The following is a 27,879-nucleotide window of genomic DNA, read 5'->3' as shown; positions in this document are numbered from 1 at the left end:
TATCTCATGGATGAGATTAATGAGGCTCAGAGAAGTTAAGTAACTGAACCAGATCACACAGCTGATAAGTAATAGAGTTGGAGTTTGAACCCAGGTAGTCAGGCTCCAGAACCAACAGGTGAGATCGTTCTACTGTGCTGCCCCCTGAAGGTGGTCATTAGAGAAGCCATTTCTCCCTGGCCATGGTAAATGTTTAACATCTCTAAAGGGAAACCCCCATTTGTACCATTGCCAATTTCCATGGTGTAAATATTCTCATTGTTGCTGATTTCAAGCTACAAATATAATGTTACTGAATGCAGCATTAGGATAAGATGCATAAAGTCAGCTTTCCCAGGCTGGTGCAGACTAAAAGCCCAAGGAGGGGGTGAACAGGAGGTGGGCAAGGGGGAATGGAGGATCTTTAAAGAGAGCTCTCCCACTGAAGAGCTTGTTGGAGTCCCCAGCAATCTGAAGTGCTGGCTCTTACTCCTGTCTTACAGATGAAGCAGCTCATGCCTTGCGCATTGGTTCAACGATTACTGCGCATACACTCTGTGTGGGCCCCAGATGAAAAGACTGGTACTGGGGATGACCCAGACCAGGTTCTACCCTGCATAACGGAGCTCGTGGGCTGACAACAGCCACATACACATGGCTCCCATGTGGCCTCTCCAAATGGGTAGCATGATGGTTAAGAGAGTGGGTTCTGGTCCCAGACTCCCAGTTTCAAGTCCAGGCTCTACCGTTCACTGGCTATATGATCTTAGGCTAGTTACTTAACCTCTCAGTTCCTCTGCTTACTCATCTGTGATAATGGTACCTACCTCATAGCATTGTTGGGAGGATGATATGAATTAATGCAGATAAAGGACTCAGAACAGTGCCTGCTGCACCATAAATGCTCAGTAAATGTTAGCTGGTTTTATATAACTTCAGCAATGCAAGTCTGTGTGCCCAGAAAGAGAGCGAGAAGAGAGAATGCATACACGGTGTGGGCGATTCTGCCTAGACATGAGCCCAGCTGTGAGCAAGATGCAGGGGGCGTGGACAGCATCCCGCACATCTGAGTGAGAGCTGAATCTAAAATTATAGTGTGCAAACCTTTGCAATGGCTACCACACACTGCCACCCTATGTATTCAGTGTATTTATTACTGCAAAGGACTATATTCAGAAAACTGCCAATACCTTATTTTACGATAGACAGAAAGGATTTGTCAAAGTTTTTAAAAGTGTATTTATTTTGATAATTTTATCCTCACATTAGAACCTACCACTCATGTTAAATGGTCTCCCCACAGTAACTTCTTTTTTTTTCCAAAATGATGAGTGTCAGAATAAACGGTGAGGACTTTCCAAAGGTTGTTCAGCTGGTGGTTGGGGCAGCTACAGCGAGACCTCGGCCTGAGGACTCACAGTGCAGTGCTCCTCCTTTTTTGATCTGGGCGCTGGGGAACAACCAAGACATTCTCCCAAGAACCCCTGACTTCAGCTTCTGGCTCCTTTCTGAGTGGAGGGGAGAGGCGGGTTTGCTTGCAGAACTTGAACTCACCCTAAAAGGGTGTTTGGAGTGAGAGGAAGGAGATATGGATTTGAATCCCAGCTTCACAACTGGCTCTATGTGACCTCCCTGAGGTTCCATCTCTATAGGTAGAGGTTAATATTTACGCTGACATGTGTATATATGTATATGTATATATGCAGATATACGTATATCACATACATCACACATACATGTGTATTCTGCATGTATATACATGCACATATGTTACGTACATGTGTGTGTGTGTTCTGCACATATATATATTGCACACAGCAGGGGCTCAAGTGCTTATTCCTTTCCCTCTGTGCAGGCGGTGGGCTCTGGATGCAATGTAGCTTTACGCCAGTAAGTGGCGCTGCAGCCCAAGAAGCAAGAAAAAGGAAAAGGGGTGCGCCTGTAGGGGTTGTTCAGCTGGGGTCCTGCAGATGAGGGAAGGGGTCATTCAGAGGGAAGGCGGGGGTCCAGACCCCACCAGTGGCTCCCATGCCCACATGAGCAGACACACCCAGCATCCCGCTTATGTGCATAATCAAGGACCAGCCTTACCTGGGAAGGAGGCCGTCCCATACAAGATTTGGAATCCTTACAACAGCCTTATGGGTAGTGCCAATGTGATCCCATTTTACAGATGAGGAAACAGCCCAGAGAGCCAAAGTGAACTGTGCTAGGTCACACTGGAAGTCCGTGGCTGGGTTGGGATTTGATATATGCCCATGAGAATACTAACAGCCAACCTTCCTGCTCCTGCTAATACTGTCCCTTCTGCACATATTAACTCATTAAATCCTCATAACAGCTCTGTGAAGTAGGTATTAGTATTTTTAGCTTCATGTTACAGAGGAGGAAATGGAGGCACTGAGAGTTTAGGTAAATTGTCCAAGGCCACACAGCCAGAGCACGAAACTGGGACTTTAACTCCAGGGTCTCTGCTTTAAATCACTGCGCTCCTGGCTTCCTGGGGCCCTACTGGGAAAAGGAATGCAGGGATGTAGGGACACACACACACACACACACACCCCTCATATTCACTTGCTCAGCCAGGCGGCTCCATACTTTACAGAGTGTGAGGTCCATGGGTGCTATGAAGTGAACCAGGCCACTCTGTGGGGGAGAGAAGAGACCTCCCCCTTGGAAAGACCTTGCTAAATGCTCCCATTTCCCCCAGGGAGCCTCCTCTTTGAAGTCTTCCTGCAGCCCCCCAGTGGACACGATGTCACTTCTCCTGTCACAGCCCCACTTTTGCAGTGAGGGCAGGAACTCTCTGGCTGCTAGGGTGGCACAGGCTGGAGAAGGAAGGGCAGGAGTGAAGCAGGGAGCCCAGCGAGGAGACCGTGGCAGTGACCCAGGTGAGCAAAGACAGTGGTGGCTGTGGCCCCAGGTGGTAGCTTTGGAAGTGGAAGGAATGATTTGGATTCTGGTGATGTTTTGAAGGATGAGCTAACAGAATTTGATTAATTTGATGTGTGGGCATGAGAGAGATTGTTATGATATGTAATAAAATATATTACCTACATTTTGTAATAAGGCATTCATTATCAAGGGCTGCATAACAAACTAACTCAAAACTTAGTGGCTTAAGATGATAATAAACATTTATACCTCAAACCATTTCTGGGAGCCAGGAATTGTGACATCTCTGATGATGGGCCTGTCTGAGGCCTCTTGCACTACCTGACCCTTCTGCCCTCACTCCCTCAAGATCTGAAGAGCACTCCCTGGAAAACCACCTGCATACAAATCTCCATCTCATCGTCTGTTTCCTGTGGACCCTGACCTTCAAGAAGGGCATGTGCTTGCCGGCTCCCCAAGGTCCCTGCCTAGCCCACCTGGCCCACCTGGAGTTTGAGTTCTCTACCCTTGCTTATGACCTGGCCTTCTCACAGTGCTGAGAAAAGAAAGAGCCAACACTTCCAATGCAGGGACCACGTGCTCATATGCTAGGCATTATTCTCAGCAATATATTCATTTAACCCTCACAATGACCTCATGATCCTTTGATCACACTGTACTTACTAAAAGGTGAAATTTAAACAAACAAACAACAAAAACAAATACCTGACAATGATAAGTGCTGATGAGAATGCAAAATGGTACCATCCCACTGGAAAACAGCCTGTCAGTATCTTATAGAATTATAAGTACACATAAAATATGACCCAGTAATTGTACTCCTAGGTATCTGCCTGAAAGAAATGACAGCTTATGTCCACACAAAGACCTGCATGCACATGTTCACAGTAGCTTTATTTATAATCACCCAAAATTGGAGCTGACCCAAATGCCTTTCAACTTGTGAATGGATAAATAAGTTGTGGTATATCCATACCATGAAATACTACTCGGCAATAAAAAGGGACAGAATTCTGACAAATGGAACCACGTGGATGAACCTCAAATGCATTATGCTGAGTGAAAGAAGCCAGACTCAAAGGCTACATCCTGTAGAACGTCATTTATCCCACACTCCTGCAAAGGCAAAACTATACAGAGAACAAGTCATAGTTGTCAGGTGTCTTCTAGTCCTAGGACTGCTGTAACAAAGTACCACAAACTGGGTGGCTTAAAAGAACAGAAATTTGTTCTCTCATAGTTCCAAGGCCAGAAGTCTGAAATGTGTCAGCAGGGCTGCACTCCCTCTGAAGGCTCCTGAGGACCTTGCCCCTTCCAGGTTCTGTGACCCCAGGCATTCCTTGGCTTGTGGCCACATCACTCCAATCTCTGCCTCCATGGTCACATCACCTCCTCCTTTGCATGTTTGCCTTTCTCATATTAGGACACTGGGGATGGCGTTTAGGGTCTGCCTGGATAATCCAGGGTGATCCTCAATTCAAAATCCTGAATTTAATCACTTCTGCCAAGGTCCTTTTTCCAAATAAGGTAACATTTACAAAATTCAGGATTAGAACTTGGTATCTTTGGGGGTACCTTATTCAACCTACTACACCAGGGATGGGGGAAAGAGACTGACTACAGAGGGCGTGAGGGAAATTTGGGGGCGATGGAAATGTTCTATATATCAATTGCGGTGGCAGTTGCATGACTTGGACATTTGTCGTGCCTCCCCCAAGGAGCCCCAGCTGTAAGTGGCAGAACTGGGGATGAATGAAGCAGACTCGACGCTGAGACCATTCTCAATGTAATCAACGCATTATTTATTATTTTGGAAGAAAGTGAGGTGAGTGGGGGTTCTGGGTTCCACTGCTAATAATTAAGCAAATAAGTTGGGAAAATGACAGGAATAGATGAGCTTCCTGAAAGCAGTGACATTTCACGATTCTCCCATTCTCTGGCTCTCAGACTCTGCTTCAGAATTCCGTGAGGCTGAAGATGCTCCCCACTTTGGAGGGTAGTTGTCTGGGAGGCGCTCGGTGGGCGGGGGAGAGGAGAGGATGCTGGGGATGGATGAAAATAATAGCAGGGGGGAGGGTTCTGACCCCTTTCCCTACAGAGCACTCATGCCCTTTCCCTGGGGACAAGGCCTCTGTCCCCTCCATTCACTCAACCCCAGCTGATGCCACACAGCCCCACCAGAGGCCTCCCCACCTCTTCTCATTGTCTGAAGGGCTCAGATGGAGGGGCAGCCCATTAACCCCTTCCTGGCCTCATTGCTTCACTCTGCAGCTGTCACACCCGCAGCCTCAGGCCCGGGCAGAGATGAGGACCCGGTAGTTAATCACAATTACCGTACAGTGTCAGCTGTGAGGCTGGCCTCCTCCATCGACTGCCAGCCGGCCCAGGCCAGGGGCGACCCGCACCAGCAATGCAGCAGATTCTAGGACCTGCAGAGGCAAAGAGAGGACAGTCCCTTCATGGTTCACTTCTGGGGACTTCCCCAAAGACCCCAGCAAGGTGTCCTCCATTGTCAGGGCTGCAGCCAGTAGTCTTCAAAACTGCCAAACCTGCCCCCTTGTCCCCAGCTCCTCTGCCTTATCCTCACAGTGGCAGAGTCCTCATCTTGAAACATCACCTCCTCCAAGAAGCCTTCCCTGACCACCCTGGCTGTCACTCTCTACCACAGGCCCTGGTTACATGTTGTTTTGTTTTATTTTTCCAAAGTCACTACCTAGAACTGTCTTAGACATTGACTGGTTCCTGTAAATATTAATTTTCCAGGGTTGAAGTAAGAAATGACCACAAATAGGATGGTTTAAGGCAACAGAAATTTATTCTCTCACAGTTCTGAAGGCTAGAAGTCTGATATCATGGTGTCAGCAAGGCCATGCTCTCTCCAAAAGCTCTAGGGAAGGACGCTTCCTCGCTTTTTCCCAGCTTTAGGGGGTTGCCCACAATCCCTGGTGTTCCTTGGCTTGTAGGCACATCACTCCAATCTCAGCCTCTGTCATCACATAGTCTTCTCCCTTCTTGTGTCTGTGTCTGTGCCAAATTTCTCTCTTCTTATAAGGACACTAGTCACTGAATGACCTCATACTTAATTACATCTGCACAGACCCTATTCCTAAAAAAGGTCATATTCACAGGTGCCAGGGGTCAGGACTTAAGATCACACAATCCCAAGAAGTATGTTTTCTCCATGTGTCCTAAGAGAGCAGGGCCCTGTTGGCTTTGTCGTGGGATGTGTTCTTTACGCAGCCATCAATTAATTTTAAAACAACACGTTTTATCAAGGCCTCTGCCCCAGGCCAGAGCTGGGCCTGGGGAGAAGGGACCCTGATGGAGTCTCTGGCAGGATAAGCCTGCTGCCTAGAGGGGAATAGACAGGGAAGTGGTTTGGTCCCCAGAGATGGCTCCCATCCATCTCTGGGAGCCCTGGGATCCAGTTCCCAGTGAGCACAGTGCACATGGTAGTCTGGACAGATGAGGAAGAGGGGAAGGCCAAGTATAGCAGGGCCATAGTGGCCAGAGGAACCCACGCAGACTGGAGATTGGTGAGAACTTCACCAAGCAGCTGAGCCTCAAAGGAAAAACTGGATGAGGAAACAGTGTAGGTACACAGGACTGAGCAAGCCAGGGCGCTGAGCTGTCTGCAGGTAGATGGCAAGTACCTGGAGCAGATGCTGCCTGATGCTGCCTGGATGGGGCTGGATAAAGCAGGAAGACCTCAGGGTCTAAACTTTGCCCTAAAATGATGCTGGGGAGCCACTAAAGGATTTAAGGCAGGGGCATGTCGATATCAAATTTGCATGTAACTGATCTCTTCATTTTTCGTTTGTATTTAGGTAGTACATTCACCTATACCATTTTAAAAATTATTTGTTTTTAAATTTTATTCTATTATTTGTTTTTTAATGGCGGTACTGGGGATTGAACCCAGGATCTCATGTAAGCTAGGCACGTGCTCTATAGCAAAAAGTCTCCCTCTTCCCCAGCCCCCAGCCACCCAGGTCCCCTCTTGTAGGCAACCACTGTTACCAGCCTCTCCCAGAGAGAATCTATGCAGATATAAGCAAAGTTCTTTTCCTTTTAAGCATAATTTACACATTGTTATGCACCTTGTTTTTTAAAACGTATTGATGTGAAATGCATACATGTAACCAACACCCAATCATGATCCAGGACATTTCCAGCACCCCAAGAATTCTTTCCTGCCCCTACCCAGTCAAACCCTCCACCCCCAGAGGAAGCCACCGATCTGGTTTCTATCACCATAGATTCATTTATTTCACCTGTTCTGGAATTCCTTACCAATGGCATCATTACAGCAGGTTACTTTTTGTGTCCAGTTTGGTTTTGCTCAGCATGCGTTGAGATTCTTCCAGGTTGTTGCATGTATCATTAGTTCACTCATGTGCACTGCAGTGTAGCATCCCACAATGTGGGTTAGCCAGTTTGCTTACCATTCCCTGGTTGACGGACACCAAGCTGCCCCAGTTATTGTCTGTTACAAATGAAACTGTCATGAACATTTGTGTGCAAGTCCTCGTGGGGACATGTATTTCTTTGTCTTTTGGGCAAAAATCTAAGGGTCATAGGGTGGGGGGAGGATGATAAGGCCTGAGCCCACATGTGACCAATTTAGGTGGAGACAGTCACATTCTCTCCAAACCTAAAGAAGAGAATGCTAAACTGGAAATGAAGGTACAGGTACTTCCACGACACCCTACCCACAGCCTACACTTTCATCTGATCCCAGCACGCGTCTCCACCCCATTGCTGATTCCACTCCCTTGCAGGGTAAGTTCCAGGCTTCTCCCCAACAAGCCGCTTTTCCCAGGTGTATCTTATTGATCTTACCACAACCCTTTGCACCTGCTGAACCCTTTTCCCGCAAAGCCTGCCTCCGCCACGTCCCTCACCTGGCTAATTTCCACTTGCCTCTCAGGTCTTATCTCAGGCTGGGTCTCCTCTGCCGAAAGGCCTCCGCTGGGCCCACGCCCTGATGCTGCCCTTCCTCTAGTATTTGCCAGCATGGGTTATTATTGTCAGTATAGAATTCGGCCTGCAGCACCAGAGAGCATTTCGCTGGTTAGAGGGTTACCCAGAAGGGCCCAGCCCAGGACGCGGCATTTAAAAAATGTGACCCACCAGCCAGGCCTTGTTCTCAGCACTTAAGCGGACTAACTCATGCAATGCTCCGCAAAGCAACACTGTAAATGGGCCAATGAGTGAACGAATGAACGAATGAATGAATGAAGTACCCACCAGGGGGCGGTGGCGCTTTGCCACGCAGCCCCGGCAGAGCCGCTTTCCCACCGCCCCTCCTCTTCGGGTCTCGCCACAGCACCCCCCTCTCCCCACCGCAACCCCAGCCCCACAAGGGAATCATCCGCCCCGCCCGCCCCCTCCCCGCCTCAGATAATTAACTCGAACCAATAAAACGCTGATTGCGGCGCCTTTGTACTCGCCGCCTCGGCATTGTCATGGAAAACGGGGTCCCCTCCCCATCCGGGCTGCCCGCCCCTCCCCGGTTCCCGCAGCTGGCCCGGAGTCGGACGGAGCCACCTGGACGGGACCGGGGGACCCCGAGCCGCCCGGCGCCCCGTCCATCTGCTCCTGGCCCCCACCCGCGCCCGCACCGTCAGCTGCGGACCCGGCCCAGCCCGGAGTCGGCGAGGGCTGCCTGCGAAGCCCGCACCTCTTCCCTCCGCTCCGCCCCGAGAGACCCGGGGGAGCGGGCGCCCGCGATGCCCGCCTGCAAGCCTGGGTCTGTCCTCAGAGGTGGCGGGGATGGAGGTGCGTTCATGGTCAGAAATAATAACAAGGATGAGAAGCCAAAGGGTTCAGAAGGGAACCATCGGTGGGAGAGGCCCCCCTCCCCATTTCTAGTTCCCCAAGAAGACCTTCTAACCTGTATACGTACATGCATGAATATACTTTAAAGAGGATACAAGCAACACGGGAAAACAGGTTGGAGGGAACCAATTTAGAGAACGCAGAGGGTTTCACAGAACTGTTCCCCCTTCATCCTCACCTCCCCAGTGACTGTCAGTTTGGGGGATATTTCTCCAGAGAGATGTCTCTGCATGCATCCTCAGATGTATCTGCATATGCACTCATGTATTACCCTACATGGAATCATGCACTTCCTATTATCTATGGGTGGCTTTATTTTACTTGACAAAAATGGCTAGAGATCTTTCCACGGCGGGGTTGTTTACAGAACAACACAACAGCAGGCCCCCTCGGTTGGCTCCCACCCTGACCCCATTTCAGTCTGGGTGTGGTCTGCTGCCCGGCCTGTGTGCTTTTCCCGAGCTCAAGTAGGGGAGAAGGGTCTGCCCTTGCATGAATGGGGGGTGGGGTGGGGTCTGTGTTTCTGGGCTTCTGGGAACCTAAGAGGTCTTTGAGCTGCCTTTCAGCAGAGAGGAGTGGACTAATAATATTAACAGCAGCAGCAGCAGCTGTAAAGCAAAAGTATCCAAAACATGGAAACAAGACAAAAGACTGAGTATCCTTTCAATGTCATCCTAAGCACTGTCTGATCAGCGGGCCAGGGTCACCTGATTCTCTAGGCAATACACCTTTGTTTGACTTCGCTGTTTATTATTGATCAGAGTCCCTATTCAGTGAAGTTACACCTTATCTTGTAAAAGATGCACAGTTGCAAATGATTTCTGTCCTATAGTAAAAATAATGCAAAAGCTTGTGGTTTTGTTGCCCTGTAAGATATTCATGGGGGAGGGGAGGGTATAGCTCAGCGTTAAGAGTGTGTGCCTGGAATGCAGAAGGTTCTGGGTTCAATCCCCAGTATGTCCATAAATAAACCTATTTACCTTCCCCCAAGAAAGAAAGTGGGTATATTATTTTTAAATGATTTTTTAAATAAAAGTAAATAAATAAACCTAATTACCCCCCCAAAAAAGAAAGAAAAAAAAGAAAGAGAATGTACTATTTAAAAAATGATTAAAGAAAGAAAAGACATTCCCCAGTTTTGTACCTAACATGGCCATCTTGTCCGCCATTGAACCAGTTCTACCATCCTGCTGGTTCCCTCATTAATGAGTTAAATAAGCCTTTGATGTGTGCTTACTATATATATTTGCACAAGATTTGTGTTTTCAGCTTTCTGGGAATAATACTTTGAACTGGTTAACTTTTTTTGAAGGCTTACTCTGTGCCAGGCGCAGTCCTCAGGGCTTCACTAGGAAGAAGGGGCTTACCAGGGCTGACTCTAGGGTGACAAATCTGGGTGCGGATTCCCCTTCAGCCACTCACCAGCTGTGAGATCTCAAGCAAGATTTTACTAGGCACCATCTCTGTGCCAGGCTCATCCACATTCTTATCTCTTATTCAACTCAGATCACATTACATCCCTGCAAGATGAGATTTGCTTTCACATTTTCCAGTTTTTTGTATGTCCTGTGCGTATCCCTTCCCTCAAGACTCAGGGTCTTCAACTGTGAGGCAAAGTTGGTGATAGCTCCCTCCCAGGATGATGTGAAGATACAGTGTGATAATGCCTAGAAAAGTAGCTCCATCAGTGCTGCATCTTGTTACTTGTGGTTCAGTAGCAGGAAGCTCAGAGAGGGGAAGTAACCTACCCAAAGTCACAAGGTCCCAAAGGCCATCACACCTGCTGCCTCAGTCATTTAATGGCTCAGAGCCTCCAATGTCACATCTGTAAAATGGGAATAACCAAACCACCAGGAGCTATTCCCAGATAAAAGCAGACTCTACCTGGCAGAGAGGTCAGCTGTTGTAGCAGCTGCAAACTTAGTTCTGTGGTTGTGTGAGAGCGGAAGTGTTTATGTCATACACCAGATCATCTGTTGCGATGCCTTTTGGCTCTTGCTTTTACAGCCAGCACCTGAGAGAAGAGGTATTTTTCTTTCTTCCACCCCAATAGGATGAGTGTTTGTGCCCTGAGCTCTAGGCTCTTGCTCCGGAGTCCTTGGCATCTTCTTTGTGTGTCTAGGGTTTTCTTTCCTGAAATGGACCCCACTCAGATTTGTGGTCAAAGGTGGCAGCTCCCAAGACCTCAGGCTTAGAAGCTGTATTCATTTTCTGGGGCTGCTATAAGAAAGTACCACGAGCTGAGAGGCTCAAAACAACAGAAATGTATTGTCTCCAGGTCTGGAGGCTAGAAGTCTGAGATCAAGGTATTAGGGCCATGTACCCTCTGGGGGCTCCCTTAAGATCTGTTCCATGCCTCTCTCCTGGCTTCTGGGGCTTGCCCACAGTCTGTGGCATCCCTTGGCTTGTAGACAAATCACTCTAGTGTCTGCCTCCATTATCACCTGGTGTTCTCTCTATATGTCTGTGTCTGTGTCAAAATTTCGCTCTTTCTATAAGGACACTGGGCATTGGATTAGGGTCAGCCCTACTCCACTGAGACCACATCTTAACTTGATTACATCTGCAAAGACCCTATTTCTAAGTAAGGTCACATTCTGAGGTTTTGGGTGGACACGAATTTAGGGGAAGGGGGGATGTTATTCAACCCAGTACAGACAGCAAGCATCTCCTTGGTGATCCTGAAAGGAAACAACCCTCCTCGCATATTTTGGATTACAAAAACCCCAGGATTCGGGCGAGACCCTCGGGATGGGCAGTATCGGGTGTCTGGTCATCCTATTAGCAGGGAGCTAGGAGTTGTATCTCCTCTGATTAGACAAATAAAACATGAGGTGCCAGTGAGGACCAGACAGTGCCCACCACTCATGTCTCTGCTCCAAACTGTGTGCACGAGTGCTGGGCTATGAGCTGCCAGCAGGCCAGCCTTCCTCTCTGGTCTGTACTTTCCTAATCTGTCAAATGGGCACAGTGAATTCAATTGCACTTGTATGAATTTTGAGACCAAGCAAAATTTATGGTGGAAAAATTAGAATAGTGGTTAACATGGGGGTTGGGCAGGAGAGAGCCTGTTGGGTGATGGAAATGTTCTATAACTTGATCTGGATGGTAGTCACACAGGTATTATGTAAGTACATGTGAACATTCATTTAATGGCATGCAATGTGTGCTCTCCGTACTTTAGTGTGTGCATTTTATACCTTACTAACAAGGTAGAAAGGAAGGAAAAAGGAAGGAAGGAAGGGAGGGACGAGAGAGAAGGGGAAGGGAGGGAAGAAAGATGAACACAATGATCCTTAGCCAGGCCTGGCTTCCAAGCCTTTCTGCAAATGGTGGGTGGAGGGGCACTGAGATCCAGCCTTGGCAGCAAAAATAGAATGGAGGGGCTGGTGTCGGGCATGGCCCTCTTTCTTTGTCCTCTCATCCCAGGCCTCCCCCCTCGAAGAGAGAAGGTGAGACTTCAGAGTCACACCTACTGGCTGTGTGACTTTGGGCATGTTGCTTGCCTTCTCTGGGCCTCAGGTGCCTCATCTGGAAAATAGGGACAATACTTTCAAAGAACTGTGGTAAGGGCTGAACTGTCCTGGCCCAGGCCCCAGCATGGAGAGGGAGTTGTGTCTGAGCTCCAGCTACCCTGTCCTGACAGCGGCTACAGGCAGGTGAGAAGCAGTGCTGGATTCCAGGGTTCAAGTCCTGATTTTTCCCACTCACCACCTGTGTGATGGTGGCTCAGTCACTCATCTTGGTCTCCCCCTTGGGAAAATGCCTTCCCTCCCAAGGTTGTCATTTCATTCACTGGTTCAACCTGGCCCAGTTTCCTACACATTTTTGTGGCTCAATCTGCTCATCTCTAAAATGGGGATGAGACAATCCCTATGGCATAGGGTTGCTGTGATGATGCAAGGAATCTGCATTTAGAACAGCAACTGGCCCAAAGCAAGGACTCCAGAAACCTTAGCTGGTGTCACTCTCTGTGCCTGCCCATTGATGGAACTCCTGCTGTGTGGTGGGCACCAGGCTGGACATCCAGAGTCCCAGTGGGGCTGGCAGTCCAGCAGGTGGATGACAAGGTTGCCTCGAAGCACCCAGCCTTCTGAGGCTGCTGCCTCCCAGGCTGAGCATTTCAGCTGTACCCAGGCCAGATGCACGGTTCTGCCAAGCGAGGCGCTTAGAGAGGCTGTCACCCTGCGGCACAAAGGCAGCTCCTCACGTCATGGGCGGGGCCAGGAAAGAGCTCCAACCACCTGGCTCTGCAACTGCTCCCAGGGCAGCCTGGCCCCAAGCCTGCGCTCCCTGCCTCTCTGAGCCGGAAAGGATGGGGCAGCTGCAAAGGCAGGGGCAGGAGGCACGTCCGAGATCCGGGCAGAGAAGGGGCAAGGGCAGAAGCACAGGGCCTGGAGGCCAGGGAAGAAGGGAGCCCGTGAACAGTGAGAAGAGGAGGGGAGGGAAGGAGATTAAGGGGAATCCCTGACCCTCACTGAGCACCCAGCGGACCAGGCTTTGGTCTCAGTTACTCCTCATAACAACCTCAAGAGTGATGCCCATTAATCAGCACCCCATTTAACAGTTCAGGAAACCAAAGCACAGAGAGATTAAGTAAGTTGCTTAAGGTCACACAGCCAGTATGTGGTAGAGCTGGGATCTGAACCTAAGGCAGCCAGAGTCCATGTTCTTCATCACCATGAAGATGAAGAGGAGGGAAGCTGGGAGGGAGGGGGAGGAGAAGAACGACTGGACAAAAGAAAGGCAGAAAGAAGGAGAGGAAAGAGAAAATGAGAAAAGGAAGGAAAGAGAAAGGTGCAAAGAGAGAGAAGGCGGAAGAAGAATAAAGTGGAAAGAGGTGAGGAGGAGGGAGAAGGAAACGTTCAGGAGAGCAGGAGGCCCCTCCTTGGGGGCCTGGGAGAGGGAGGCTGCCCTCTGCCCCGCCCCTCTTCCCCCCTCCCCCGCCCCTCTTCCCCCTGCCCTCCCCCCTCCCCCAACTCCCACCTCGACACCCCCCACTGCCTGGCATGGAGCTGCTTCCTGAATTGCACACCAGGCTCTTGGGATGGCCCTGACCACCACACCAGAAGACATTAGCTTCTTGGAAACAAACCAGAGAAGGGAGGTTGAGGGCAGAAGAACCAGAAGGCCTGCCAGGTGAGAAGCCCCCTGTGTGCCTGGCCTGAAGGGCTTGTTTCTACCCCACAGCCACCCTCAGGCGGACTTGTCCCCTGTCCAAAGGTGGAAAAGCCCAAGTCAGAAGGTGAAGTATGTCCCCCAGTGCACAGGGCTGGTAAAGCCCCGATGCGGGGCTGGAGCCCACAGTCCACCCCAGAGGCTGCTGCCTTCTGAGCCTCCACACTCTCCAGCCTCCATCCTCAGCCCAGTATCAGCATCAGCAGCAGGACCAGCCCCGCGGGAGAAGCCGGCTTGTACACAATCAAATGGGTATGTTCACCCTCTTCCTCTTAAACTGACCTACTTGGCAGCCCCAGGCCCATCAGCCTCTCTGAAGGGCAGCCGACAGAGGGCACAGATAGAGAGGAGGAGAAGCCAGCCCAGGCCACTTGCACTCATCCTGGACCAAGCCGACAGCCCACTGCAGTCAGCATGGGCTGCGTCATCCGCTTAAGCGAACATCAGCTCATTCCACTGGGAACTCTGGAGTCTGAGGGCCTAAGGTGCAGTTTTGGATGGCCTGGGATCCCTTTGAACATGCACCCCAATTTAATTCTGTGTGTAGCTGACCTTTTCTGGCCTTTGGTTTTCATCAGACTCTCAAAAGGGGTTAAATCTCCCAAAAGGTTAAGAGTCACTCAGAGACATTTGCCCAAACAACCTGTGAATTATTGCAGGTGAATTTAGAAAACCATAGTGGAAAAGGAGGCCTGAATCTTGGAACTCTGAGGACAGGGGCCTGGCCTATTGTAATCCTTATCTCCAGTGCTTGGTTCACAGTAGGTGTTCAGTAAGTATGAATGAATGAGTGAACAATTTACAGAAAGCTACCAGGGCAACAGAAGGAGCCAAGAAGGGGTGTGGAGAAGCCCTCATTATTTGATGCTGCATTACAAAACTCAGTAGCCCATAACAAGAACAGTAATTTAATAGGTTTCATGATTTCTCTGGTCAGGAGTTTGGGACAAATATGGCTGGCTGGTTCTGGGGCTGCTCTCATCTGAAGGCTTGACTGGGACTGGAAAATCCACTTCCAAAGTGGCTCATTCATATGACTGGCAAGATGGTGACAACTGAAGGTGGGACTTCAGTTCCTTTGCATGTGGGCCTTTCCACAGGCTGCTTGAGTGACTTCACAGCATGGCTGCTGGCTTCCCCAGAGTGACCAAGCCCAGAGACCAAGGCAGAAGCTGCAGCACATCTCATGACCTAGCCTTAGAAGTCACATTCCACCATTTCCACAGAATTCCTGTGTACTGGTTACACAGGTCAGCTTTTTTATAACTCAGAGTTGATGTGAATCTCAGGAGAAGAGGATCCTTGGGGGCCACCTTAGGGGCTGGAGGCCACAGGGTAGTCAGGGAGGTGAGAGGAAAATCTGGAGAATTCAGGGCCATGGAGAGCAGAGGTCTCCTGCAGAAAGTAGCCCTGCCCTGAACAGAGTTGGGGTTGTGTTTCAAGTCCAGAGCTTGACCACATTTCCCAGGCCAATCTTCCACTCTCCACCTCACTTCTGGCCATACCTTCCCCCAACTATGTCATCAGTCCAGACTTGCTGGGTTTTGATCAATTCTGTAAAAACAACACAATTCTCCTACCTCCAAGCCTTTATTTCTACTCTTTTCTCTGCCTCGAATGCCCTTCTCACTGCTCCCCTCAAGCTACTTCCTCCAGGAAGCCTCCCTAAATGCACCCTACATGCATCAGTCACCTCACTCAGTCCCTTGTACATCATCCATGGCCGCATAGACCCCCGTGTACCATGTCTGCCTCCTTCACCCAAGTGCCCTGGGTTGGAGGGCTGACCCACAGATGCCCAATGCTGTACACTGAATGCATGAATAATGGGTGGGTAGCACCCTACACACAACAGGCACAAAGAGGAACTGAGGCATAGCTGATTACCTCCCTGGGTCTCAGTGTCCCCACTGGTCAAATGTCAGGGAGGCCCCTTCCAACCCCAAGATTCTGCTATTATATCCTCCTGGAAGCACCCAAGGACAACACCTTGCAATGAGAATTGAGAAGTCAGGGCAGAATTCAAATTCCAGAGCCTCCACTTACTTCATCTGCAAGGTCGGGCAAGTCACTGACCTCTCCACACCTCAGATTCCCCAGCTGTAAAAGGTACTAATGTTCCTGTTAAACAGGGATAACTATATGTGAATTGTCAGATTGCTCCAGTTCTGAAACTGCACTCATCCAGGTAAATGCTCCGCCCAGAGCCTGGCGCATGGAGGACACCAGTGACAGCCATGGCAGGAGTGCCCAGTCCCCCTTCAAGAGAGAACTTGTCCTTCAGGTGCCAGGAGAGTGGTGAGCCTCCAGCCTCCAACTGCACCTTCAGGAACCTCCTCAACTTTTGAGCCGAGGCCAAGCTCTTCCAGGGCCAACCCAGCCAATGTCCGAGCCAGCAGGGGAAGCAGGGCCGGGTCACTTCTGCCCAGCGTGGGGCTCCCCTGATGGGCGCGCTCTCCTCTAGAGCTCCCCGTTGGATTGGCAGTGCCAGACCTGCTCTGTGGTCTCCAGCTCTCCCTCCAATTCTGCTCTGCCCGCCTTTGTCTTGCCCAGGCATCAGGCCCCCATAAACCTCTTACTCTCCTGGCTCCATCTCAGCATCTGCACCTGGGGGACCCAAACTGACAGGGCACTCACCAGAGCAGTGGTTCCCAGGACTGGCAGCAACAGCATCACCAGGGAACTTGTAAGACATGCCCATCCTCAGGGCCCGCCACTCCCCGGACCTCCACTATGAGACCTGCCGTCAGAGAGAGCTATTGTTCAGACATCATAGTGGCAGTGCGGTAGGGGCTGGGGGTGAGGGGGCGGTCTGTGGGAAGAGGAGAATGTTTTATCACCAGCTCAGCAATTCCCCACCTGCCAAGTTCCAAAAATCCAAGGGCTGAACCAACTAGCCCCTGTCCCCACCCCGTCTGGGGAAGGGTCCAGTCCAACCTCCAGCTGGAGACTTCGCAGGTCCCTGGGTTTGTGAGGCTGCACACAACACTGCCTTATTCCGTCCTGCTCCTTGCCCCTCCTTCTCCCTTGCCTCCCCAGGGGCACCCCAGCCCTGCCCGCCTGCCTCCTCTTTGTCTGCCAATCTGTCTCCATCCCAAGATGAGCCCCAGGCCTCCGCCAGCCAGTCTGCACTCCACCTGCAAGACCCAGAGAGAGGCCTCTATGCTCCCAACTGCTACTTACTTACCCTGGGGAAAGGTCCAGGGGAATGGTTCATACTCCCGGCCTCCCTGTCAGCCCAGGTTAACAATCACCCCCCTCCACCACCACCCCATCATTGGGAGCATCCTCTCCCATCTAAGGTGCTCAAAGTCTCTCCATGTGACAAGTGAGGAAATGGGGGACAGAGAGGCACAGAGGCTTGCACGAGGTCACAAAGCAAGAAACAGGAGCAGCCAGGATTTAGACTTGCTCTCTCTTCCCACCTCAGCCTCCCACTCCCAGGCTCCAGCAGGTAGCAGGTGACAATTTTGAGATGGTCACATGTGGCAGGGATATTGTTGGCCCTGAAAGATTCAAGGCCTTCATAGGCTCACAAAGCAGCCACAGCCTGTCCCTGGGGCATGCTGGTGCCGCCTTCTTCTTTCTCCATTAGGCATGATCCTCACTGATGCCACCACCCAGGAGATAAGGCTCAGAGACAGGCAGACACTGGCCAGGGGTCACACAGTTGCTTTTGCTTTTCTAAACTACAAGTAGGGTGATATTTTATGGGTGCCAATTCATCCTCTGTCCAGCCCCATCTCAGAGAACCCTGGACTGTCCAGGCCAGAATAACAGTGGCAGTAACGACAGGCACATTTACTGAGCACTCACTGTGTGGCAGGCATGGCTGACATGTGCTCCGAGACACTGTTGCAGGAAAATGGAGTGGGAGAGGATAGCCATGTCCCAGGTCCCAGGCAAGTCCCTGGGATGCACCCCAGCAAGTGAGGGTTCTTGGCTTTGCACAGGAAAAGAATTCAAGAGTGAGCCACAATAGAGTGAAAGTAGATTTATCCAGGGAGATAGATACACACTCCACAGACTGAGTGCAGGCAGTCTCTGAAGGCAACAGAGAGAGAGACCTGCAAGGTACGGGGTTGTTAGTTTTTATGGGCTCGGTACTTTCGTATGCTAACGAGTGGGGGGATTATTCCAACTATTTGGGGGAAGGGGCGGGGATTCCCAGGAATTGGGCCCTGCCCATTTTTGGACCTTTTATGGTCAGCCTAGAAACTGCCATGCCGCCTGTGGAGGTGCAACGGGGCTCAAGATCTACTGGAAGCGAATCTTCCGCCATCTTGGTTCTAACCTGTTAACCTATCCTCAGTTGCTGTGTCATTCTTTTAATGGCTGTGCCCTGTCCCCTTCCATCCTGTCTCAACTGTCTGATGTCATCCTCTTCAGGAGCCTGTGACAGACATGCAGTTAGCAGCCCCGGCCACACATACGGTCACTAGCCTCAGAGGGGCCAATACTTTAGCTCTAACTGCCCTAGACCTACCCTCCATTTTATAGATGGGGGATTTGAGGCCCAGAGAGGGGATTTCTTCAAGGACATGCAACTAGTTAGTGTCAGCACCAGCCTTTCCCAGGCAGTTTACCCAGTAAGAGTAATCCTAGTCTACTCTTACAGCACTTGACAGTTTGCTAACCTCTCATCTCCTCTCAGGAAGAAGGCAAGGGTTTCTTCTGTCTAATGGTTAACATTTGGGGATTTTTATACGATGTGCCACTATAATTCTAAAAACTTTATATTCACTCATTTAATGCTCACAAATACCCTACAAAGTGAGTACATTTATTATCCTGGTTTTGCAAATGAGACTGAGGCCAGAGTTTAAATCATCTGCCCAAGGTCACACAGCCAGGATTAGAAGTCAGGCAGCTGAGGTTTTAACCACTATGATGTCTTTCTTTACTGTGGAAAAATCTGAGGCTCTGCGAAAGGACAGGACTTGCCTGAGGCCACAGAGCTAGAGAGCGTGGGGTTGGGCTGGATGGCAGCTCGGACCTCCTGCCTCCAAGCCCAGGGCTGGTTCTTCTCCCTGGCAGTGCTTTTTCTCACTCAGTGTTTGTTGGTTAAGAGACACTCACTGGGAACCTTCTTTGCCAGAACAACCATCACAGCTTCCCTGCCCAAAAGGTGAGGCAGACAGGAAACAGACACCCACAACTTGAGGCATGAACGGGTTCCTGCAGGTTCCAGGGGCCGCAGGGGGAGTAACTGGTAGGACATTGACCCACCCTGGGAATAAAGGGAGGCTTCCAGAATTCTGGTCCTTGAGTCAAGTGGGAGCTTTTCCAGAAGGACAGGGTGGCATAAGACATCCCAAACTGAGGAAAGAACACATGCAAAGGCCAGCAGTGTGAGACAGTGTGAACTGCTGTGGAGAGTTCTGTTCAGCCCTGAGCAAGGGTGAAGACTGAAAAGGTTGAACAGGGAGGATCATGGAAGGCCCCTGAGGGAGTCAGGATACTGAAGCCCTGACCCAAATCTGTGCATATCTCACAGCATAACCTCAGTATTTCCATCCATAAAATGGGAGTAGGGGTAGAGAGTTGGTGTCTAAAGACCCTGTCAGCTCCAACTTTTGGTTGGTGGAGTCAGGATGGATTTGAACAGGAGGATAGTTTTAGTGTAAAGGCAGGAGGCAAGGGAAAGAAGGTCATGTTGGGAAGGGAAAAAAAGGTCCAGAGGAAAGAGAATGCAGAGTAGGTGTTGAAAGGAAAGTATATGGTTTCTATTCAGGGTCTCTGGGATGGTGTAGACAGAGGAGAGCACGTGAAAAGTTTGTATTAGTCCGGACTCTTCAGTTACAAGTGAAAGAAAGAAAAAAAATCACTGAAATTTATTAAAATTTCATAGAAATTTTTATAGAAAATTTTACAAAAATTTATAGAAATTTATAAAACGAGAAGTCCAGAGCACTGGCTTTAGGCATGGCTGGATCCAGGTGCTGACATGTTATTGTGAGGACCCTGTTTCTCTCTCCCATCTTGGCTTTGATTTCTTCATTGTTTTCACTCTCAGGGAGGTTCTAACCTCATGGAGGCAAAGGTGACCACCCATAGCTCCAGAATCCATCACATAAACTATTCTCCTCACGGAAAAAAGAGATTCTCAAACCCACCCAGGGCATTATCCTGGACCCTTTTCTTTCTCTCACATCTAACATTAGATCTATCCTCAAATCTTGTTGGATTTGCCTATAAAAGAGAGACAGAATTTCCCTACATCTCCCCACCTCCAATGATAACAGCCTGGTCCAAGTCACCCTCACTATTTACTCTACTTTCTAAATTGATGTATTACATTCATGTAGAGAGAACACAACTGGAGATGTACATCCAGCTCAACGAATCTTCACACAGTGAGCGCATGATGTAACGTCCACCCAGATCAAGACATAGAACACTGACAGCATCCCCAGAAGCCTCCCTCCCACCCCCTCCTAGTTAATACCCCTTAACAGTGTGTCCTCTTATGTGTCTGAGTCACCATCATCTCTCGCCTGATTTAGTGCATCAGTTCCTGGATTTCTCAAGCTTTCACTCTTGCCCCTTTCAGTTAATTTGGTCAATTCAGAGACCTTATAAAATGTAAATCAAAAGATGTTCCTCCTCTGTCAAACCCTCCCATAGCTCCCATCTCATTTGGTATAAAAGCCAAAGTTCTTATCGTGGCCTGGATGGTCCTAAACATGGGGCACCTCATCCACTCTCCTACCGCCTACCTCCTCTAGCAACCCCTGCTCCAGACATACTGGCTTCTTTCTGTTCCTCACTGAGGCACACTCTCAGGTACTCATGCACAGACCATTGTACTTGGCTGTTCCTACTACCTGGAATCCTATTCTTCCCCACCATCCCCATAGCCCCATGGTTCACTCCATCACCTCCTTTGAGTCTGTGTTCAAAGGTTCCCTTCTGATGTCTGCTCCCACCCAAGATGAAGTAATAGGAACTGAATTTACTCTCCCACTTGAAACAACTACAAAAAAAACAAAACAAACAAACAAACAAACAAACACCCAGGAAAAATACATGAAATGACAGTTTTCAAGACACTGGGCATCAGGCAATGAAGAGGAGTGATCCCTGAGCGATGAGAAGTAAGCAGTGTGAGCCCTCTCACTGCCCAGGTTTACTGCCTGGGAGGCATTTCCAGACCCTAGTACAGGGAGCGGGTGAAGCCCAGCAGACTCTGAGTTAACAAAATGCAGCTGAAGAATCTGGGAAGACCAAGGAGAGCAGAACTTGCGGGACAGAGTATCAGAGAGGAGAGAGCTAAGCAGAGAGAATTCCAGAGATCTGCAGAAATTACCCCTAGAGTATTAGGCTGAGCACTGGTTGGCAGTTTTGTGTGATAAAACTTCTCTGGGCCTGGTAAAAACATGGGTAAATATGAGAGCAGTGCCTAGCAGTCACACTGGACCAAATATAGTGCCAAATGGGAAAAAAAATTATAAGTCATGGGTCAATAGTTAGAGTATTTAGGAAAGTATACTTCACAGTATTGGTAAAAAATTAGCCCTAAACAGAGCACTGCTCTGCCACATTCAACAAATCATAAAAGCGAGATTTGAAAGGATCAAAGTGTTTCCGTAACCTAACTGAATCTCAGAGCAAAAGTCAAAGAGACTTATAGAAATACAAAAACATACAGCATCCAACAAAGGCAAAATTCACAACATCTGGCATCCAAAGATTACAGGCATGCAAAGAAGCAAGAAAGCATGGCTCAAAATGAGGAGAATAATGAATCAGTTGAAACCCAGAACTGACAAAGAAATAGTGGACAAGAACATAAACAATGATTAAAACTGTATTCTATATGCTCCAAAATTAAAGAGATACATGGAAGATATAAAGAGATCCAACTTAAACTTCTAGAAATGAAAACTACAATGTCTGAAATGAAAAATACGCTGGGATTAATGGCCCACTAAACACAGCAGAAGAAAAGATTAGCAAATTTGAAGACACAACAAAGAGAAACTATTCAAAATGGAACACACAAAGAGGAAAAAAATAATAAAATAAAAACAAAAGTATCAAGAGCTGTGGAACAACTTCAGACAGTCTAATATATGTGAAATTGAGGTCCCCAAAGGAAAGGAAATATTTGAAAAAGAATGGCTAAAGAATGGCTTAAAATGTTCCAAATATGACATAAACTAAAAACTAAAACACAGATACAAGAAGCTTAACAAACCTCAAGCACAAGAAACAGGAAGAAAATTACCCTTTATGATCAAATTGTTCAAAACCAGTGACGAAGAAGAAAATATTTAAAAAACAGTGAGAGAGAAAAGACATGTCTGTACAGAGGAACAAAGGTAAGGATAATGGCAAATTTCTTATTGGACACGACGGGAGTTAGAGATATATACTATAAATTCTAATGCAACCACTGAAATAACAACATGAGGAATTACAGCTAATAAACCAATAAAGGAGGTAAGATGGGAGGATGAAAAATGCTCAGTTAATCACAAATGAGGCAGAAAAAAAAGAAAAAGGAAACAAAGAGATACGGGACAAAAAGAAAACAAATAGCAAGATAATAGACTTAAATCTAACCATATCAATAACCACATTAAATGTAAATGGTCTAAACAGCCCCAATTAAAAAGCAGAGATGGTCAGATTGGATTTTTATAAAGATCCAAATACATGCCACCTACCAAAAAAAAAAAAAGCCTTTAAATATAAAGACACAAGTTAAAAGTACTAGAATGGAAAAAGATATTTCATACTAACACTAATCAAAAGGACATTAGAGTGGCTAGTTTCATATCAAGCAAAGTTTATTTCAGAGCAAAGAATCTTACCAGGGATAAGGTAAGGTCATTTCATAATGAGTAAGAGGCAGATTAATCAAGAACATATAACAGTTTTAAATGGTTTAATTTTAATGGCAGAGATCCAAAATACATAAAGCAAAAACTGATAGACCTGCAAGGAGAAATAAATCCACAATTATAGACTGAGTGAGATTTCAAATCTCGATAAACGAAAGAACAAATAGAAAATCAAATACTACCAGTGCATCTCACCTTGACCATCAATTTTAATTGCACTCCCTCACTCCCTACCCCTCTCTCCTGAACACTTTACCTTCTAACAAAATATTTATTTGTATACTTGTTTTTTTTTTTTAAGTTTATTTGTATAATCAAAGAACAGTGTCTGGCACTTAGAAGGTTCTCAAACCACCAACCAAAAAAACTTGTTGAATAAAAACATGATTGAAAGATTGTTAGTTGCTATTATTATGACTAGTACCTTGTGACTCTGCATATAGTCTTTATTGTTACTTCAATGAGTAGACCCCAACAAAATCAATATTGGAGACCCAGAATTCTCCAAGAGTAGAAATCCAGAACGCTCATGTAAGATGCACAGGATGTTAATATTCTAGAAAGTCAGAGTCTACAATGTTAGAATTCTGGGATGTTTAGAGCCGGAACATCAGAAGCAGGGACCAGAGTTGACAAGGGATCTAAACTTGGTGTGTATAGGTTCAGAGTCAAAACAGTGCTTTCTTTTATTCCACTTGCTGGTTCTAGGTGTCCCCTAACTTTAGTACCCATAAGGAGGTGTATATCCATCTCACTAACTCAGCTCAGCAAGGCAAAGAGACTGAGAAACGATCCACCCATGGCCTCAGGGGCTGTGGGAATGAGGAGAGTGAGAAGGGGGTAGAATGGGGGGGGGGGGGCTGTATTTCTTCATTTTAATTCAGTTCCTGCTCACGGGGCCCCTTCTGGACTATAAACCTGCGAGGCCTCTCAGTCATGCAAGACTGGAGACAGTCATTATCAGAGGGAACCACCACCACCACCTGCACAGAAATAAGGGGGAGGCTGCAGCAGCCTGAGGCCTGCTCATCATGGCAGGGACCCTGCCCCATGGCCACAAAACTGGCTGGGGAGGCTGGGTCCTAGGCAGTGGGGAGATAGACTGCATCAGGTCAGGGCTGTCTAGATCTCTAGGTCCAGAAGTGGAGCCCTCACTGCCCTGGCAATAGAGCACCCCAGCAGTGGTGGGGGTGTCCAGCAAGTGGGCTCCACATCAAATCAGTTGTTCTGCTTTGTTTTTATTTACAGCTCGTATCACCCACTGAACCTCATGACTTATGTGTTTATCTTCTTTCCCATCCAGCTCCCAAACTAGACTGTGAGTCGGTGAGGGCAACCAACAGCTCTGCTCTGCTTTTGCTGTCTTAGCACCTCCGGGTGTTCCTGTGACTCCGCATACACTGAGTGTTCGGTCAGCATTACTGGTGGCTCGCATGGATGAAGCTGCTTTTCCAGCCCTGTACACAGGGACTCTGTGCACACTGGGTTACACCCCTCTCGTGAGAAACAGTGAAGGCTGTGAATCCTCTACCCAAACAAAACTCACACCCCTCACACACTGGTACGGACACTTCCCAAGGAACATACACACCAGTCCCAAGCTCTGCACAGACCGCAAGTTTTGTGCCAGTGGTCAGGCACCACTCTCTATGCCACTGGCCCAGGCACAGAGGGAAACGCAAGGATCTGTTTCCAGCACCATCTTTCATCCATCAGATTCCAGCCCTGCCCCTGTGCCTGCCCAGGGAAAACCACAGAAAATACCAAGAACCAACACTCGTGAGCAGCGCATGCTGGGTGCCCAGCATTCAGCCCATCACCTCCACCACCCCTGGGCACAGAGCTGTTACTTGACACTTACACAACCTCACACAGTGAGTGAAGCGCACTTTCTGAACCCCTTTGAAAACCACCCTGCTATCAGCCTCTACAATATCCCCGCATTTACCCTCCATTTAGGATCCTGGTTCTCAATATTATAGGAATCACACGCTGTCTTTCTGAGGCTGGGTCAACTACTGGCAAAATCCCAGAAAAATGCAGAGGCAGGATTTATCAGGCAAATTCCCAGGGATTCTCCCTCCCCCGCCTACCCTCCACCTCAGCCATTGGAGCCTGTAGACCCTCAAGCCTGGAACCAGGCGTTACACACCTGGGGTACCGCATAGGTGGCCGGGTCCCCTCTTTTTGGACACTGCTGGAAGGCCCCTCCCCAATCCTTAGACTTCTTCTGTGCCTAGCACCCCCCCCCTTAATTACTACCGCGCTGCTTAATTGGGCGCTGTGTGTGTGTGTGTGTGTGTGTGTGTGTGTGTGTGTGTGTGTTTCGGGGGCTGGGGGGATCACTCCTCACACATAGGGCGGCCGGGTGGAGGGGGATGCTGGCTCCCTGCCCGAGAGAGACCCCTCCCCCCTCCCCGGCCGCTGGAGGATTGTGAAGCTCAAACAGATGGACCGAGATGGGGCGGGGGCGCGCTGACGGGGTGCGAGACGGCAGCGGCGGCCGCGCCTCCCTGCGCCCTGACAAAGGCGGGGGCCGGCGGCGCGGGCGCCTTATCAGCGCGAGCAGACCGGGCGGCCGGGCTAGCGCCCGCGGCCGGCGATCAGGCGCACAAAGGCCCGGCCGGGCGGGGGTGCGGGGGGCGCGAAGATTAATTGCCCAATCAAGTTGTCGGCGCGGGGCGGGGGCGGGGCCGCGGCCCCGGGGGACGCGGGGCGGCGCATAATGAAGTGTGCAAAAAGTTAATTTGCTCCGCGAGTCGCTGCTCGCCACAATCAAAGGCGGGTGACGGGAAGGGCGGGAGTAGGGAATGTGTCCCCCGCCCCAGCTTGCGATCCGGGGGACGCGGGGGGAAGGGACACAGGACACCCCAGGCGGGGGAGGGCGGGCAGAGGCTGCCAGACGTGCTTTCCACTGCCACTTCCGCCGCCGAGTGTTCCCTGGTAGGTCCCGTCCAGTCTCAGAGCGCCGCTCGCCTCTCCTGCACGCACAATGGTTGACATTTCTGGAGCGTTCACTCGGTGCCAGGCTTTGCGCCAAGCGTTTCCTGGCGTGATCTCCCATCTCAACCCGAGGAGGTAGGGCCGGTGAGCATTCTCTGCGGCAGAGAAGCCCAGGGCACAGAGATGCTCCAGGAAGTGATCCAAGGTCACACACCGGACCCTTAAAGGGCCTGGAGCCTTAGGTGGAAAGCGTCAAGGACAAAATACACCGGACAATAGGAGAGACGATTTTATTCAAGCTCTGGCAATAGGGGGAGAACCCACAATACCAAGATCACTGTGTCTAGGCATGGCTGGTTAGACTTTTATAGGGTGAAGAGAACAGGTTACAGGTGGGGGATTTAGAGTCAAGATTGCCTCACAATCAAGGGAAGTCACCTTAATCAGCAGAACAGGAAATGTTTATCTCTGTGTCTAAGTTTCAGATGGGACAGTTCTAATCTCAGCTAATCAACCATGAGACAAAGAATGGGAAGGGGAAGGTCTTTGTCTGGCCTTACCAGCAGATTCAGGCTGTAGGGGAAAGGTCACAAACAAGGGAGTCATCTGGAGTCTTATGGGAGCCATGAGAAAGATGGACAGAGTCTGATCTAAGTCTTATTGGGAAGGTCTTGGCTTTCAGTAAGCCATTTCCCGGAACACAAGAGAGTAGAAGGATTGCAGAAAACAAGGCTGGGGGAATTTCTTAACCATCCATGTTTCCTAGGAGCACAAGGTGCAGGTAAAGTTTAACCCTGTTAAAAGGTTGGCTGATGACGCAGGTAGAAGCTCTGGTTCCCTGCAGCTTTGCTGAGTGGCTTAGAGCCACTGCCTGGTAAGGGGCTCATCCCCAGTAAATATAAATGTCTCTTTAGTCATTTCTCTGAAGATGTAACCTTGGGCAAGTCATTTGATCTCTCCTCCATACAGTGGGAGCCATAATACTACTCACCTAAGAGGATACACAAGGGCATAAACAGCAAGCACAAAGCAAAGCACCTGGAACCTGGTAGGTGTGGAAATGCAATTACTGTTAGTTATGAGTACCCCTATTTTCTCAGAAAGCAGAGGTGTCCAGATTTGAATTCAAGCTACGTAGTTTCTGAACCTGCAAGCTGACCCAGGTACCCAGCCAGGTCTCTGTATATTGCTTCAGTCCTCCAACACCAACCACATCTGGAACCTGTGTCCCAGGTACTAGGCATCCTGATGGGAAAAGGACCAGGCCCTGCCCTTTGTGAGTGGCTCACCCTGTGAGGCTCGCTGGCCCAAAATGGACAGTTGCATGGAAGCCACAGTGGCCATGGGACCTCAGGGGACATGCCAAAACTGGGGTTAGGGACAGCTTTGCGGAGATCTGAGGGGCATGTCTCAGATGCCCACAAGCCAGTCGACACAGAGGAGTGGCTGGCCCTGGCCCCAAGCCCCATCCAACTCCCACCAAGACCCCCTCCTCCTCAAGAAGCAGCTTCCAGGACTGGCTCACCCTCTGGAGCTGACTGGTGGCTCTTGAGTCCGAGTTCTCTGACCCACTGCCCAGGCCTGTCCCTGGGCCCAGGCAGGAGCAGGAGACTGGGGAGGAGCCCTTGAGGGTGGACAAGAGCCAGGCTTGCAGGCGAGAAGGAGCAGGATCACAGCCAAACCAAGATTTATGGGCCCGATCATAATAATGAAAGAAAGAAAGAAAAAAAGGACGCGTGTTCGGCAATGCCCAGGGACCAGGACTGCTGCCCTATTACCAAAAATGTCGTCGCTCTCGCCTCTGCAAATTAGCATAAAACATGCTGTTTTGCATCCATTTGCATGCCATTTGCATGCTAATAACTTGACGCCACAATGCACCCAGGCCCCTAAGTGGCTTCTGGTCCTTGCTTTTCTCCCAGCACTTGCTCCTTGTCTTGCATTGAGAAAACTAGGAGATCTGAGTTCTAGGCTAGGCTAAGCCACCCACTCCCTGTGGGACCTGGGCTGATCCCTGCCCCTCTCTGAGTCTCAGTTTCCCTGACTGTAGGCTAAGAGAGACAGACTAAGCAGGAGTTTTCATATTATGTTCCAGTAGCCCCCTTGGGGGCTGCAGACACAGAGACGGGGGAGCAGGTGGGGCAGGCGCCCCCTCCTTCTAGCCCCTTGAACAGCTGGGGCTCTGAGTAAAATT

The 27,879-nt window shown here is 49.3% G+C and overlaps 1 long non-coding RNA gene across 9 annotated transcripts in view; it reads right to left on the bottom strand.

The window, feature by feature from the left end:
* Positions 1–4,652: 4,652 nt before the first annotated feature.
* LOC105104299 (uncharacterized) overlaps positions 4,653–27,879 on the bottom strand; it is a 71,351-nt gene continuing 48,124 nt past the window's right edge. For 4 of the 9 annotated variants that reach the window (XR_004130961.2, XR_004130958.2, XR_004130960.2 and 1 more), the window contains 4 exons: positions 16,531–16,633; positions 7,168–7,360; positions 5,208–5,303; positions 4,653–4,916 (listed from right to left, as the gene is read on the bottom strand). This is a non-coding gene — a long non-coding RNA (uncharacterized LOC105104299). The remainder of the gene's footprint in view (positions 4,917–5,207; positions 5,304–7,167; positions 7,361–16,530; positions 16,634–27,879) is intronic. The other 5 variants (XR_004130964.2, XR_004130963.2, XR_010376645.1 and 2 more) reach the window with 3 other exon arrangements.

The sequence above is a fragment of the Camelus dromedarius genome, chromosome 18 (genome assembly GCF_036321535.1).
Source record: "Camelus dromedarius isolate mCamDro1 chromosome 18, mCamDro1.pat, whole genome shotgun sequence".
Taxonomy (NCBI): Eukaryota; Metazoa; Chordata; class Mammalia; order Artiodactyla; family Camelidae; genus Camelus; species Camelus dromedarius.
Note: the sequence above shows the minus strand (reverse complement) of the source record. Positions and strands in the feature narration are given on the sequence as shown.